Source organism: Typha angustifolia, chromosome 12 (assembly GCF_048772165.1).
Source record: "Typha angustifolia cultivar Huaian chromosome 12, ASM4877216v1, whole genome shotgun sequence".
Taxonomy (NCBI): Eukaryota; Viridiplantae; Streptophyta; class Magnoliopsida; order Poales; family Typhaceae; genus Typha; species Typha angustifolia.
The window spans coordinates 6,837,749-6,852,585 of NC_133250.1; the positions used below are offsets into that span (position 1 = coordinate 6,837,749).

Consider the following 14,837-nt stretch of genomic DNA (forward strand, 5'->3'; position numbering starts at 1 on the left):
ATTGCCCCTCTCTTGCGGGAAAACATCAGAGTTAATCAAAAATTGCAAGTTGGGTGGTATGGATCTACTCGACCCTAAAAGTACCTCTATAACCAAAGTCATACCTTGGTGCGCTACTTGTCAACCACCAAATAACCCTCTCTACCAATATGGGCGATTTTATATTCAATCAAACTTATAAGAATAGACTTATTATCACTAACTACATTTGTAACCTGCCATGGGCAATCACATTCTCCTCTCAAATTCTCACAAGAGTTTGTGAGTTTGACTCCACTTTCACTTTGGAGTTAGGATCCACTATCCTTAAGCCCATTCTCATGGCCCATGCCTCCGAAAATAGGGGAGACAACATCGGGACTAGTTTTCAATTTTCTTGATAGAAGTTTTCCATCCACATTGCAAACAAGAGCTCCAGCACCTGCCTAATATGCATCCTTTTTGAAGGCTCCATAGGTATTTTAATTTACCCACCCCTTTGCCGGCTTGGACCAAGGATGTCTCTAGCATGTCCTCACGTGGTGGCATTGGTTCCTCCCTTAACTAGCATAATACTCATCTACCAAGTGGATTGCAAGCCTAGCCATATTGCATATTGGTTCCACCTTGTCACCAAGTGCCACTTTCTCTTTATAATTATATGAAATCACATTTCACTATTCATGAGTAGACATCATGGATTAGGTCTAAAGAAAGTTGTATCATTTTATAATCCAACTAATCTATCAATCACTTTGATAGGTCTTGGTATTATAAATTTATTATGTATGATATCTTATAGATAGATGACATTTATAAAGATAGTATAAAAGACCAAAGAATTTTCTAAGGTTAATTACACCTAGACTTCTAAATTATTACTCGTTTTTTATAAACTCCTCATTTGTTTACTTGTGACACTTAAAACTTTTCAACTATCTTTGTCTCCCATCCCGTGATGGTATAGACGAAAAAAATTAAAAAATCTATCCCTAGCTGCTCTATCTTTCTTTCTCCATATAAGAGTAAAATAGCCTTCTGTATGTTTAAACTTGATCACATGACATTTAAAAAAAAAATAATAACTAATAAAATAAGTATTTAGGAGGTTTCACATAGTTAAGGAGATTAATGTGCCATGAGAAATAAATTATGCATGAAAATGATCAATAATTTAATGGGTCTACATATAATTATTCTATTTTCTTATTATGATATAATTTTGACACATTTATAAAAATAGAAAATATTCCGTTACTTTTAGAAAAATAAAAATACCTATAATACCATGTGTTTGACTTTAAAATCTAATTCTCCATCTAGTTTTACCTTCATCTAAACAAAATTATTCAAAGTTAAAAGAACACTGAGATCATTTTATATTTATGGTTACTTTTAAACTCATCTGTATAGTAACTAATTTTTAGTTGTTAAAAAAAATTATCCTTGATTATTATTTGAAAGAGACACAACAATCAATTGTGTCATGATCACTTCTTGGAGAAACAAGATTGGATTCTCAAAATGGAATTGGATTCATCCAGAATGCTAAAGAAGACATAGCCATCAGCTTTTAGGACAGAGACAACAAAAAAATATGCCAGGATCTCTCTTGCTCAAGACTGGCATCTTGAGGAAAGCTTTTAATGCGTTAGAACCAGATCTTTCTGGCCAAGATTAGTGACAACACATTCTGGGTGCTTTTGTTGCTTTTGCATAAAGACAGTAGTGGGGAGGAGTTTTTGATTGATGACACTAAAGAGCTCTTTTCTCAATTATGTTTGAGAGGATCCTCTGGCTTAAGACTTCTTGAGTGTGACCTTACAGCCAAAGTTACTGTAGGTAAATTAGGCCATTCTTTTTAACTCCATTGTTATGCATTGGCATGGCTTAGGTTAATCCTTGTGTTACTACGCATGCTTCCCTTTGTGAATGCTAGATTAGGCTAGGTAGGAAAAATATATCTAAGGAGCAATATTAATGATCTATAGATCAATACATGATCATATGGAAAAACATCGATGAACTCGAACTCGATTATGGATAAACACTTTTGAAGGCAAATGTTTTAATTACTTAAGACGCAGGGTAGTAACTACTAAGAGAGGAGGCACTCGCAGTCTTACGGAATTAATGTGCTTATTCTGATAACCTCTTATTTCCATTGCAAGATGATATAAATGTCTGGTATTAATTAAGTACGGTTTGGTGGTAGAAATGAAAATCCAATGCCTTGGAAAAGAGGGCTCTATAATATTTATATTTTAACTTGTCACTCTCTCTCTCTTCAAGGCAAATATTTCTTCATTTCCTTTTGCCACAGAAGTGGAAGTGTGGCCCATTTTGGCCCAATGGATAGATGGATAGAGTAAGTTTTTCCAATTCTCCAGCTCGATTAATTAATCAGCTTTCAAGAACTTGACAAGTTGACTTGGCCTTGAGAGTCAACTAAGTGGAAATCAAGTTAAAGACTCCGCTGAGCCTTATACAGTGGTAAATAGATCTCGATTGTAGTTCGTTGTATAGAGCTTTTCACCGAGTTGACTCGATTCTACATTTGGGCAGATTATTATCGGAGAAGTCCTACTTAAGTGACATAGGGTTTGACATAAATTTTAGATTTCAGCTCAACCTAAAAAGCTTAAACTCCACCTTCATATGGGTATATTGAAAAGCTACAAGCTATTAGGTGATGGCTCAAGATTTTATATAAATATTTCACTTTTTCTTTTCTTTATAATTTAGTACTGAACTCTCACATGTGATACTCAACAATATTTTCTTTCACATGTGAATCAAACATCAATGACTGCCCCTTTGAGTCCAATATATTATTTTTAGCTAAACCTTGTGGCAAATTTCTCTTCCGGTTACCTACTAATTTTAAGGGTACGACTCTTTAATACTATCAGCAAATCTTTTAAGAGTTACCATGAATCCACTTTTTTGACCCTATGCGGCAATTCCATGCATCCTTGTACTAAACCGGGACTTTTGTTTCATTGAGTGTAACTAAGTTTGTACATGATATTGTGTGCAAAATTTAATCTCTGGATTTTAGCTCTCCTCCATTAGTCAAACCATATACGACTACTGCATTACTATGAATTCATAGGAGCCCGCATGTTTACTGGAACTACTAAATTAGTCATACCAAACTACTTCCCAATATTCTTGGATTGCCAAATTATCAGCTATAGTACTACTTGTTAAGGGATACGGGAGTCCTAGTCCAAATAAAATAGAATTTGACATAAATCTTAGAACCCACAAGCTTAAGCTATTAGGTGAAGACCTAAGACTCTATATAAAATTTTTAACTTTTTCTTTATTTTCAACATGGAATTAATCCTTACATGGGATACTCAACACTAATAATATTGGGATAGTCTAGGACGTCTTAAAGTCACCCTTTCTCCACCGATAAGGATTCAGTGCATAAAATTTCACTTATCAATTTAGAAGCACAATCAAATATTCGACAATGTATCAATCAATCATTAATCTTGCATATTCAACGGTTGTCATCATGCCTACTCTAATCATATTGGCATTTATATTTGATTTTGAGCATGCACAAACATCAGATGTTTAGATGAATATGTCAATGCACATTGGGCAACACACTTAGACCGGCTCAAACAAATTGGTCCACATGGAATAATGTGTCAATTTTGGAGATATAGAGGGTTGAAATTGAATTAATAATTCATAAAAGGAGAAAAATATATTTTACTTCCTTATAGTTAGGGATATCATAAGTGAGCGGCTCGAGTTTGACTCTGGGTCCTACTCGAAATTAATTTCAAATCTAATTTAAGCTAAAGTTAGCTCACTCAAGCTCGACTTGATAAGCTCAAAATTATTAATTATTAATATATTAGATTTTTTTATCCAATAGTTGAAATCTCTCCCTGATAACCTAACACTACCATCTGAGACTAAATCCCGCTCAAATCCTAGTGCTCGCATCCTTCGACCCTTAGCACTAAAGACTATAGTTAGCCTCCTCCAAGGCCGCACTACCATCTTCTATTCATTCCTAGGCTTTCATCTTTAGTCAACCTCCTCCAAAGCTCCTCCACCACTACTATTCCTCCAAAGCTCTTTCTCTATGTTAGTATGTTAGGTATAATATCTATTTATTTGTTGCAATATGTGTTTACTCTATTAAATTTTCGAGGAAAAAATTGGACTAGGAGTCCTTTTGATGCGGACATCACTAAGAGGACTCGATGGCGTGTGTATGATATGATCCGGGTCTGATCGGATCAATTCACAAGGAAATTAGGCTCGATTGATCGAGTCTATTTATCTTTTAATTATTTTATAGTGTAAGCCTTTTAGACAAGTCTAATTTAGTCAAGTGAGCCATTAAGGCAAGTTAAAGTAAGTAAACATTTAAGGCAAATCCATTTAAGTTATGTAAGCCTTTAAGGGAAATCCTAATTCGAGTTATGTCAGCTTTTAGGGTTAGTCCTAGTAGAACTCGTTGTAACCTACCTTTATATATAAGGAGTTGGGCTCATTGTTAAGCATCTAAGAATCCAAGCATTGAGAATTAATTTAATTTAGTTAATTTTTTTATTATATTTACTATTTTATCGTAGTCATTAGATCGTCTTTACCTTTTTAGGAGTATATCAAAGCTGTAGAATCTCCAATGTTTCCAAACCCTAGCCACCACCTTTCTATAGCAGCCACCATGCCCTACGACTGTCTAGCACCACGCTTGGCCATCCACCACCCTCCAACAACTATTATAACATTGAATATTTACCGTTCTGCCCTATTGTGACCTATCTCCACTCTTTTATTTTTAACTTTTCATCTTGACCTCCGGTTTAGATAAAATTGGATCTATTAGAATCCTAACTCACAGGGCTACCACCATCTAAATTTTTATAATTTTCTTATGTTTGAATCAATCCAAATTTGGTTTGTAACATTGATATCAAAGCTAACGTTCCTCAGACAATGATGAACACGTGATCCAATGCTAACCTAGGGGAGATCGCAGCCATGGAGGACTAAGAACTTGTCTTTATTCCTGTGGATATTTCCTCGGCACCACCAGTAGCAACCCCCGATAATGAGCCACTAGCATGTGTGAAGGTGTTATTCAAAGAACTTTCGGTCGAATTGAAAGAGAACTTGAAAGAGATCCAAATTGCCATCAAGGACTCGTTTAAGGCTTGATAGAGGTCCTTCTAGCCGCCCTCCACCTCCCTGCACTACCAGCACTGTCGGCCATAGCGGAACCAACCTCCTCATGGCATAAAAGTCCAAACCATGAGGGAGGGGAAATGCTAGCCCAAACCGTGACCAAAGCACCACCTCTGGATGTGGTGGAGCTCTTAGCATCTCTACAAACTGTTTCCATTACTGATGTGATGTAGGAGTAGCCCCCAGCAACAGCCTCAATCATGGTGGAAAATAAAGGTCTAAATCCTAGTCTTCCACCAATGGTGATCTAAGCACTTTTCAATCCAAGCCATCACTATCAGGACCTTCCTTAGACTAGCCACATCTAAACCATGGCCTAAAATGCATGCGCTTAGACCTTGGCTTGAACCACCCATGACTAGGATTTGGTCTATCCGACCGTAGCTAAGGCGGACTATGACTCAAACCAGTGAGCCCTAGAGAAGAAACTACCATGGGGCCCCCTTCCATGTGGTAGATGGGACGCACAAGGAGATCGATGACATAAAGTTTAAGGGAGAACGAAGGTTTGGGAACCACCATAGACATCTTGAGGACAAGATGATCGAAAGCATAGTGGATTGATGAGATCCGGGTTTGATCGGATCAATTTATGGGGACATTGGGCTCGATTGATCGAGTCTATTATCTTTTAATTATTTCATAATGTATGCCTTTTAAACAAGCCTAGTTTTGTCATATAAGTCATTATGACAAGTTGAAATAAGTCACAATAGCCCTTAAGGCAAGTCTAATTAAGTCAAATAAGAATCTAAGGCAAGTCCAATTATGTCATGTAAGCTTTTAAGGCAAATCCTAATTCAAGTCGTGTCAACCTTTAGGGCTAGTCCTAGTGGAATTCATTGTAGCTTACATCTATATCCAAAGGGGTTGAGCTCCTTGTTAAGCATCCAAGCATCCAAAAATCTAAGCACTAAGAATTAATTGGGTTTAGTTAATTTCTTATCACCAGATTTACTATTTTATCATAGTTGTTAGATCATCTTTACCTTTCTAGGAGTAGATCATAGTTGTAGAACCTCTAAAGCTTTCAAACTCTAGCCACTACCTTCCTCCAGCAACCACCCTACTCGACGGCTGTCCAACACCACCCTTGGCCATCCGCCACCCTCCAACGGCCGCCGCAACATCAAATATTTACTGTTCTGCCCTAATCTATCTCTATTTTTTTAGTTTTAACTTGTCATCCTGACCTCCGATTTAGGTGAAACTAGAGTCATTAAAACCCTAACTCACGAAACTACTACCAATTAAATTTTCATAATTTTCTTACATCTGAATTAGTCAAGATCTGGTTCGTAATAGTGTACTAGCCCAAGAGGTGTCAACAGTTGATCATCCTTCCTATAGGGATTTGGTTATGATCAATTTTATATTTTTAGTTATTTATGGTGTCTTTTATTTATTTTCTATTTAAGGTGTCTTTTGCTTATTTTCATTGTAAGTTTATCTTGACTTTGCTCCTTTGAGAAAATTGGTGTGAAACCATTTTAAGGGTAGAGATGTGAAATTAAGGGTAGAGGTGTGAAAAGCCATTCCTTTCTTCCCTTTGTTTCCTCCTCCATATCTTTCTCACTACCAAGTTTTGCATCATTTTGGTATCAGAGCACAGGATCCCAATTTATGGACATTTGCATTCCCTTGGGTTAGAGAACTATTTATTTCTATTTAAGTTAGAAAGCATAGAAAAAAAAAGAAAATAATATATATATAATCAAATCAAAACTTGACTTATTCATTGTATATTAGTGTATGCCAACACGTAGAGGTAAGGTTATCTCCTCGGTGAGTCTAGTGAGTCCAGTAGTAGTATAGATTCCAAGCTTATTAAGAAACTCAATGACATTATGGGTCAGTTAAGTATCTTAACTCAACATGCCAAAGATACTTAGGGCACTCTGCTTAGGTATCAACCAGTGACTGAGACCCCATGAGCAGATCGTTTCTTAAAATACTTATCGCTTCAATCCTAATCACGATGATTCTCCCACTTTGTTAGCTCATCAACACTTTTAAGAGAAAGAGCGAGATCTTGATGATCGATTTCTCAAAGCATTAAAATTGATGCTCTAATGTTTGATGGTCAGTTAGATCCTTAGTACCTTTTGGACCAGAACAAGGACATGGATCGTTATTTTAAATGGTATGATATGTCTGAAATTCGAAAGTTTTAGTTTGCTGTTATGAAATTGACTGGGTAAGCAAATTAATACTAGACCAAAATTGAGACTCTTTGTGAGATTAGGAGTAAGCTAATAATTGAAATTTGGCCTGATATGAAATATGAGCTAAAACATAAATATCTCTCACCTTCTTATTACCCTAAATTACTAGACAAATGGCTTACCCAAGTAAGTCAGCTAAGGATTACATTGCAATTTTTGATGAGATGTTAGTTCAGTGCAGCGTGATTAAATCGAAAACCCTATGCAAATCTTGTCAAGATTTTGGACTGGCCTGCGTAAAGATAAAAGTGAACTCTTTGCCCGTAACATTGATGCTTTGGAAAAAGCCTATAGTTTAGTTCAAGACTTAGAAGAGTCCAGATATAGCCCTATCTCAAGGAGTTATGAAATGAGATCTCAGATTCATAAGCCCTTCACAAGTCCTTATCAACCAAAATCTACTAATCAATCCTATAATCAATCTGCCTCTAACCCTTCACAACCCAAGGTAGAATATAAGAGTAAGAGCGTCGAAAAAGAATTTTCTAAGGTTAATCCTTGGGTCAAATGCTATAAGTATCAAAGCTATGGGTATGTTGTTGCAAAGTGTGTAAGCTCTTAATTGAGGAACCCTTTAAAGCAGACCCTGAACAAGACTTTGGAGAAACCACTCTAGGATGTCTGAGACATATAGATTTCACAAGATTACATGTTGTTAGATATGCTCTCTCAATCTAAAATCAACAATGATTGGAGGCATAGCTCCATCTTCCACACATTCACAAAAATTGGAAGCAGCATTTGCAAAGTAATTATGGATAGTGGGAGTTGTATAAATATCGCGTCATCTATTATTATTTCCAAATTAAACTTGAGAGAGGTTCCCTATCCTAATCACTACAAGATTTTGTAGATCAACTCAACCACGCTAGAGATAAGAAAGCGTTGTTTGGTCCCAACAGAATTCATGACTTATAAGGATAAAATTTGGTGCGATGTTTTGACCAATACTGTAGAAGAGGACTGACAAGTGGAGGGTTGAGGAGGAAATTTGGGCAAATTTGCCAACCGGGTGGAGTGTTGCACATCAATTCGAACATGAAACAATGTGATAGTCATATCAATGTTAGACAAGAAATTAAATTTATCCAAGATGGATAGCTTCTAATGTGGAGTAGGCAATAGAGAAGCAGTCGAGCTAGACTGGCTAGAGTAGGAGCTAATTGTGGCACCCTTTGATACGCTCTGATACCAATTTGATGGTTCTTGTACCAAAAGATCGGCTACGAAACAATTCCTTAAGATCTGAATTTATTATAGGAAGTAGTCTGCGCATGGAAAATATTCTTCAGATATTCTTTGGTAGTCAGAAAATTACGAAACTAATTGGGTTAGATCCGTAACTTTCTAATCTATAACTTTTGTATTTATGCCCTTCATAGATTTGAACTTCAACTGGGACAAAATACGAAATAACGTGGGTGATGGTGGTGGTGACGGGTGGAGTGGATGTTAGGGTTATGGATGGGTATGGAGATGAGGGTGGATTATGGATGTGATTAAGAGAACTAGACGAAGGTAACGAAATGGTCAAGATCCCAAAGAAGAGGGCTGGCTCGACAGTCGAGGGAGATTAGAAGTTAGGAGAAATCTTGCCAACGGTAGATGTGGAAGGATAGTGAAGAGCGAGGAGAGAGAGAGTTTAGAGAGAAGATAGGAGGCAAGAAATCAATAATCCAATAGTATTATCATCATTATACTCCAATTAGGGTTTCCTCCACATATATATAGAGGCTCATCCTAGAGAATCATCAACTAAATTAAACAACTCTAACAAATCCTAACAAATCAATAACTAAGTTAAAACCCTAACAAACCAACTAAACTAGTCTTCCTTATCTTCTCCGATTAACTCTCAGATTAAGGTTTCATTTTGTCACAGATAAATTTCGAATCTGGAGAAATCATGAATATCAAATTTGTGGATCTGGAGGTTGGCGACCTTATCTAACTATTTAATATTATTTGGATATGTGTATAATATTCTACGAGTATTTTTCCGAAACTGCGCGGAGCTGAATTTAGCTAATTAAATAAAATCCTAACCTACTAAGACTCTAACTAGCTAAATAACCAGATAAGATAATTAGACTCAATCAATTGAGCCTAATCTCCCTTCGATGTGATCCGATCTGACCCGGTTCATATCACCCTTCTCTGGCAGGTCCATCCTTATAGGGTGAGAGATCAACAACTCGAGGGAAGTAGATTTGACTTTTGAGGCGGTGTATGGGGGCGACGTATTTGTCTTCCTCTGCCATAGAGTTTGAAATCCAAAGAATTCATTAGCATACTTTGCTCATGAGGCATCAACCTACTAGAGGAGCCCTTAGGGGAGTTTGAAGGAGCACAAAGGTTAGAAATTCTCATTGTTAACACTAATAAAAAATGATCCTGCATGTGTGAAGGATATTCACACAAAATTTTGGACTCAAGAGAACTTTTGTCTAGGCAATCTCCGATCTCGTTGTCGATCTTCGCAAAGGAGCAAAAATCAATGGCTACACGATCAACAAGAGTATATGAGAGAGTTGAGACCAAGGGCTTCAAAATATTGACCATGATCCTAGATGGAATGAATTGAGACCATTTTGAAGTATCAAAGGGATCAGTTTCCACATGAGCACTAGTAGAGGCAGAGAGAGCAAGAGCCGTGGATTTGGATTGATATTCCATGGGAAGTCCATGAAATTGGACCCGAAACTCACAGTAGGAGTAGCTCCATTTACCGGCAGCCAGATTCCATTGACACTTTGCCAAAGCAAACAGATCTCTATGAAATGACTAAGAGCTCCAGACCAAATCCTCCACTAATCAATCATCAACTTGAACTCCATCAAGAAAGGATTCTTCCCAGCTTTAATGAACTCTAAGGCTTTCTTTGTATTCCAAGCTTTTGCCAAAGCACTTTTGGGGCTGCCAACATCGAAAGGTTTGTCAGATATCCATTTTTTGATTAAACACATGTTGGGAGTCCTATTAAGGGTGATGGCAATCGCCATTCTATTTTCAGATAGAAGCCAAAGAAGCTTCTTATATAGTTCCTCATCTGGAGTCGTCATGAGGACTAGAGGAAGAGGAGAGATAGTCTTCAGGCTAGAAGAGAATAAGGAGGGTTAGAGAGGCTAAGGGAGAACGGACAACAGAGAATAGAGAATGGAAAGAAGCAGCAAGACAAACGAGAAGGAAGCTGAGAGAGAGAATACCACTGGTGGTGATTTGCAAATTAGCATATGATGTCTTACACTTGGTTGTTTGTCTCCTAACTCCACCATCCATTCATTCCTAATTTATCACTCATTCTTCTTTTGGTAGGAAGATTCCAAAATTCCCAACAGAAACGTTTGGTTTGTTACGTTGAACTTACCCAAATGAGTAGAGTTTTCCAATGGGGCTCAAAATCCCAGAGAATTAAAAAAGAAATTCACTTAGGAAGTTCTTCAACAATTTACCAAGGCAAAGGGTTCTAAAACCAATGGGCCATAACCACCCTATCACTTGCCATGTTTGTCCAGCCTTAGTTCTATTAGTATCTTAAGCTTTTATTTAAAAATGTTAAAGAGTGATAAATAAAGATAAAAAATATAATTTACATCCCTATGGATAAACCAAATTTTAAAATGCTCATGTGAATTTTCTTTTGTGTCACTTAGTTCTCTTGTAAATATTAATTTTAATATAAAAACCAAAATATGTGTTTTTGTTGTATATATTATGGAAACTATTTAATTATATACTTCTTTCATCTCAATCTTTCTCAAGATATTAAAGATCTTTCAAAAAAAATTAACAAGGTAATTTAGTCACTTTGAGGTATCTTTTTTTTAAAAAAAAAAAATGGGTAAAGTAATTCTAAAGGTAATACAGTAAGATGAAAGGGATAGAGTAAAACAAGACTCCTTTCAGTCTTCCCTAACAAGTAACAAAATGTGCAACATTTTAGAAAATAGAAAGAAAGACACTTCATCCTAACAAGGGCCTCAATGACACAAAAACAAGAAGAACAAAACTTAATAATAACCAAAATTAACTCTTAAAGCCCCGTTTTAACCTAAACACTACTACTACCACTACTAGTAGCATTACTAATACATCCCCAGAGCCACAAAACTCAGCAACAATTGATGCTGAATTTTGAGAACCGGCTAGACAATCCTGCCCCCTCATGACCCTCCTCTTTGGGCCCCTCTCCTCTCCTGTCCTTAGTGTGAGAGTGGCTATACCTCTAGTACTGCATGTAGCTTGACCTGGGATGCAAACCTTATGGCAAGAAGACAGACATTTGGACTGCATGTAGCTTGACCTCCATGGTGGGATGTGCAGGCCCCCTCTTTTTTAGTGATTGTTGTGCAGCTGAGCAGAGGAGGGAGACAACCTTCTTCAGCTTCTCCTCTCTCCTTGCAAAGATGGGTGGGAGGATGCTTGAGAGTTAAGTCTAGGCTTTTGTGGGCCTGGCCACCTTAAACTGGGACCTAAATTCTATGTTCATTATTAGCCTTGTTAGGATGCTACTCTCTTTAACTAAAGCTATGTCTATGTACTCAGTCACTTGCACAAGATAAAAAAAAGGTAATACGTAATGTCGAAACTTGATGATAGTACCTTTTTTTATTTCTTTCTTTTTCTAAACAAAAGTAGGCGAGAAAGAGAAAGAGAGAGAAAGGAGAGAGTGATGCGTTCTCGGTACCAAAGATAGGCTACACAACGATTCTTTTAAGATCTGGATGTATTATAAGAATCAGTCCGCACAATCGTAGGAAAATATTCGTCAAATGTTCTCCGGTAGTCAGAAAATTACAAAACAAACTGGATTATATTCATAACTTTCTGATCTACAACTTTTTTATTTACGCCCTTCGTAGATTTGAACTACAACTGGTATGAAAATATGGAATTACGTGGGTGATGGTGATGGTGACGGGTGGAGTGGATGTTAGGGTTATGGATGTGTATAGAGATGAAGGTGGATGGTGAATGTGGTTAAGGGATATAGACGAAAGGAACGAAGTTGTCGAAATCTCAAAGAAGAGGGGTGACTTGATAGACGAGGGAGATTAGAAGTTAGGAAAAACCTTGCTAACGGTAGAGGTGGAAGGATAGTGAAGAGGGAGAAGAGAGAGAGTCTAGAGAGAAGATAGGAGGCAAAAAAATCAATAATCCAATAGCATAATAAATTTGGCTGCCAGCCACATATTTATAGAGGCTAGCCAATAAGTCTTAAAACAATAAGTAACCCTAATTCTAGAGGATTTCCGCCGATCGTGTTCGAACGTGCATGATCGTGTTCGAACGCGCCTGAAACATTCTTCGTATGTGCGAACGTGGGCATTTGAACTCACCCAACTGTGTTCGACGCACAATATGCGTTTTCTGTATTTGCGAACTCGAACGCGACCCTCCTGCGTTCCAATGCAACCTACAGGAATTTTATTTTAATAAAAATAAATAACTAATATAATAAAAAAAATCCTAAGTAAGTGCATGAGAGAGAAAATCTACCCACCTCCAAGATACTCCATGGTAGTAACCCAAGAAGATATGCAAAGGGAGGCATCATAACCATCTTTTCTCAATCTCATCATAAGCCTCTTCTGGACGCTGCTCCTTTGCCTCTCGTCTCCTATCTTTGTGACATACTTAGAGACCTTCTCTAAGACCTCCTTCTCTGCCTCTGTGGAACTCTCAAGAATGCCCTTTGGACACCGCAAAGTAGCATTGACATTAAGATAGCACTCTCAAAGAGGTAGCAAATTAAAGGGAAGGGCAATGCATTGGTGTTAAAAGAAACTTACAGTTAGGTAGTAGAGAGTAATGGCATGTGAAGATGGTGAGATGGTGTTGGGTGTTGATGGTGTGTCTGATTCCATGAAGTCGTGGACCATTTGTACACGCCTTTCTTTTTCTTTTCTTGTTTCTTCTTCTTCTTCTAAGCTACCCTTTTTTTCCTCTTTCCCTTCTTCTATAGCCTAGCTAGAGTTTAGCTGGAGAAGTTTCAAGGCGATGGTGTAAACGTGTGGTGCATTGGAGTTATATGAAATGTTTTTTGGGCTGGTATTCCTTAATAAGCTCTCTCGGGTGGTGAGAAATTTCCAGTTATATGTGTGGTGATAACTTTATGTCAACAGGGCGAGTAGAAGTGAAGAGAAAGGGGAGGGAGAAGTGGACTGATGATATTTATGCACAGCTACAGTGAGTTGAGAAGCAATTTAGTATGAGTATTTCCTTGACGGCATCCTTCATTATACTTTCCTTATTGATCTTCAGAAGTATAAATCTTTCTTTCTAGGGGGAAAAAGTATGAGTCGATCCATCTAATTTGCAATGTATTGAAAAGGTCTATGTGTTAAAAGAAATATATATATACATATATATATATATATATATATATAATCTTTGACTTAACTTTGGGTTGGGCAGATTAGCGAGCAAAATAAGAAAGTTTAGTGAGATTAGCGAGCAATTTAAAAAGAATTATCGAAAACACTCGAGTTTTACCTTTATTATGGTTTATATCTTACCTTATTAGTATTTATCATTCAATCCCTATGTTGTGAGTTCAATCTTGAAAAATATTCTGGATTAAATTTAACCTAACAACACATAATAAAATGAAAAATATTTTGTTAATTTAAAAAATAAAAAATTTAAACAAATAAATTACCTCTCATCGAAAACATCTTGACTTTGTGCCCCTTTTTTATTCTTTTTATGATAGAGAGGGTACCTTATTTTATATCTGCGGTTAAGTTAACTAATATATATGATTACTTTCGGTTAAAAAAACTAACTTCAGAAAATAACTAATGATTAAACTGAAAATATACGAATTGAATAATAAATACCTATAAAGTATAATGCAAATGATAATAAAAGAAAAACATAGGGTATTTTTATCAATTACTGAAAAAGAAAACCATATCTACTTTTTAGTAAATGATAAGAAAATTCTTTTATCAATTCCATTGCCCCCCAATCTTCTTCTCTATGGGAAACTTTTGTCATTTTTAAATAAATTAATCCATGATCGACACTTTTTTAAACTCTGTAAATGCTTTGCAGCTATACCTAGTACATTGTTTTGGACTCTTCCTTATTACTCATTGTAAATGTTCTTGTACATGCCTCTTTAACTAGTGATCAATACACTTCACTAGGAAGTAAGTAACAGTGTCTGGCCTTGAAGTTAAGTTTTGACTATTGCCTTCTTTGCACTTCATTACCTGCAGTCCCCAAATGTACAAACCTATTGATCAGCAATCAGTATACTTCACACCAAATTGAAGTCTCTCTCTCTCTCTCTCTCTCTCTCTCTCTCTCTCTCTCTCTCTCTCTCTCTCTGAACCCCTTGTTCTCATTTCTTGAATGGATCATAAATGTTTTTGCTAGACATATATTACTGCATTGATG

General features: G+C 36.7%; 1 long non-coding RNA gene across 1 annotated transcript; it reads right to left on the reverse strand.

The window, feature by feature from the left end:
• Nucleotides 1–12,423: 12,423 nt before the first annotated feature.
• Nucleotides 12,424–13,323, reverse strand: LOC140772536 (uncharacterized). The gene is made up of 3 exons (XR_012106308.1): nucleotides 13,223–13,323; nucleotides 12,934–13,123; nucleotides 12,424–12,846 (listed from the first exon to the last, which is right to left on the reverse strand). It is a non-coding gene; the product is annotated as an uncharacterized lncRNA (long non-coding RNA).
• Between the last annotated feature and the right edge of the window lie 1,514 nt (nucleotides 13,324–14,837).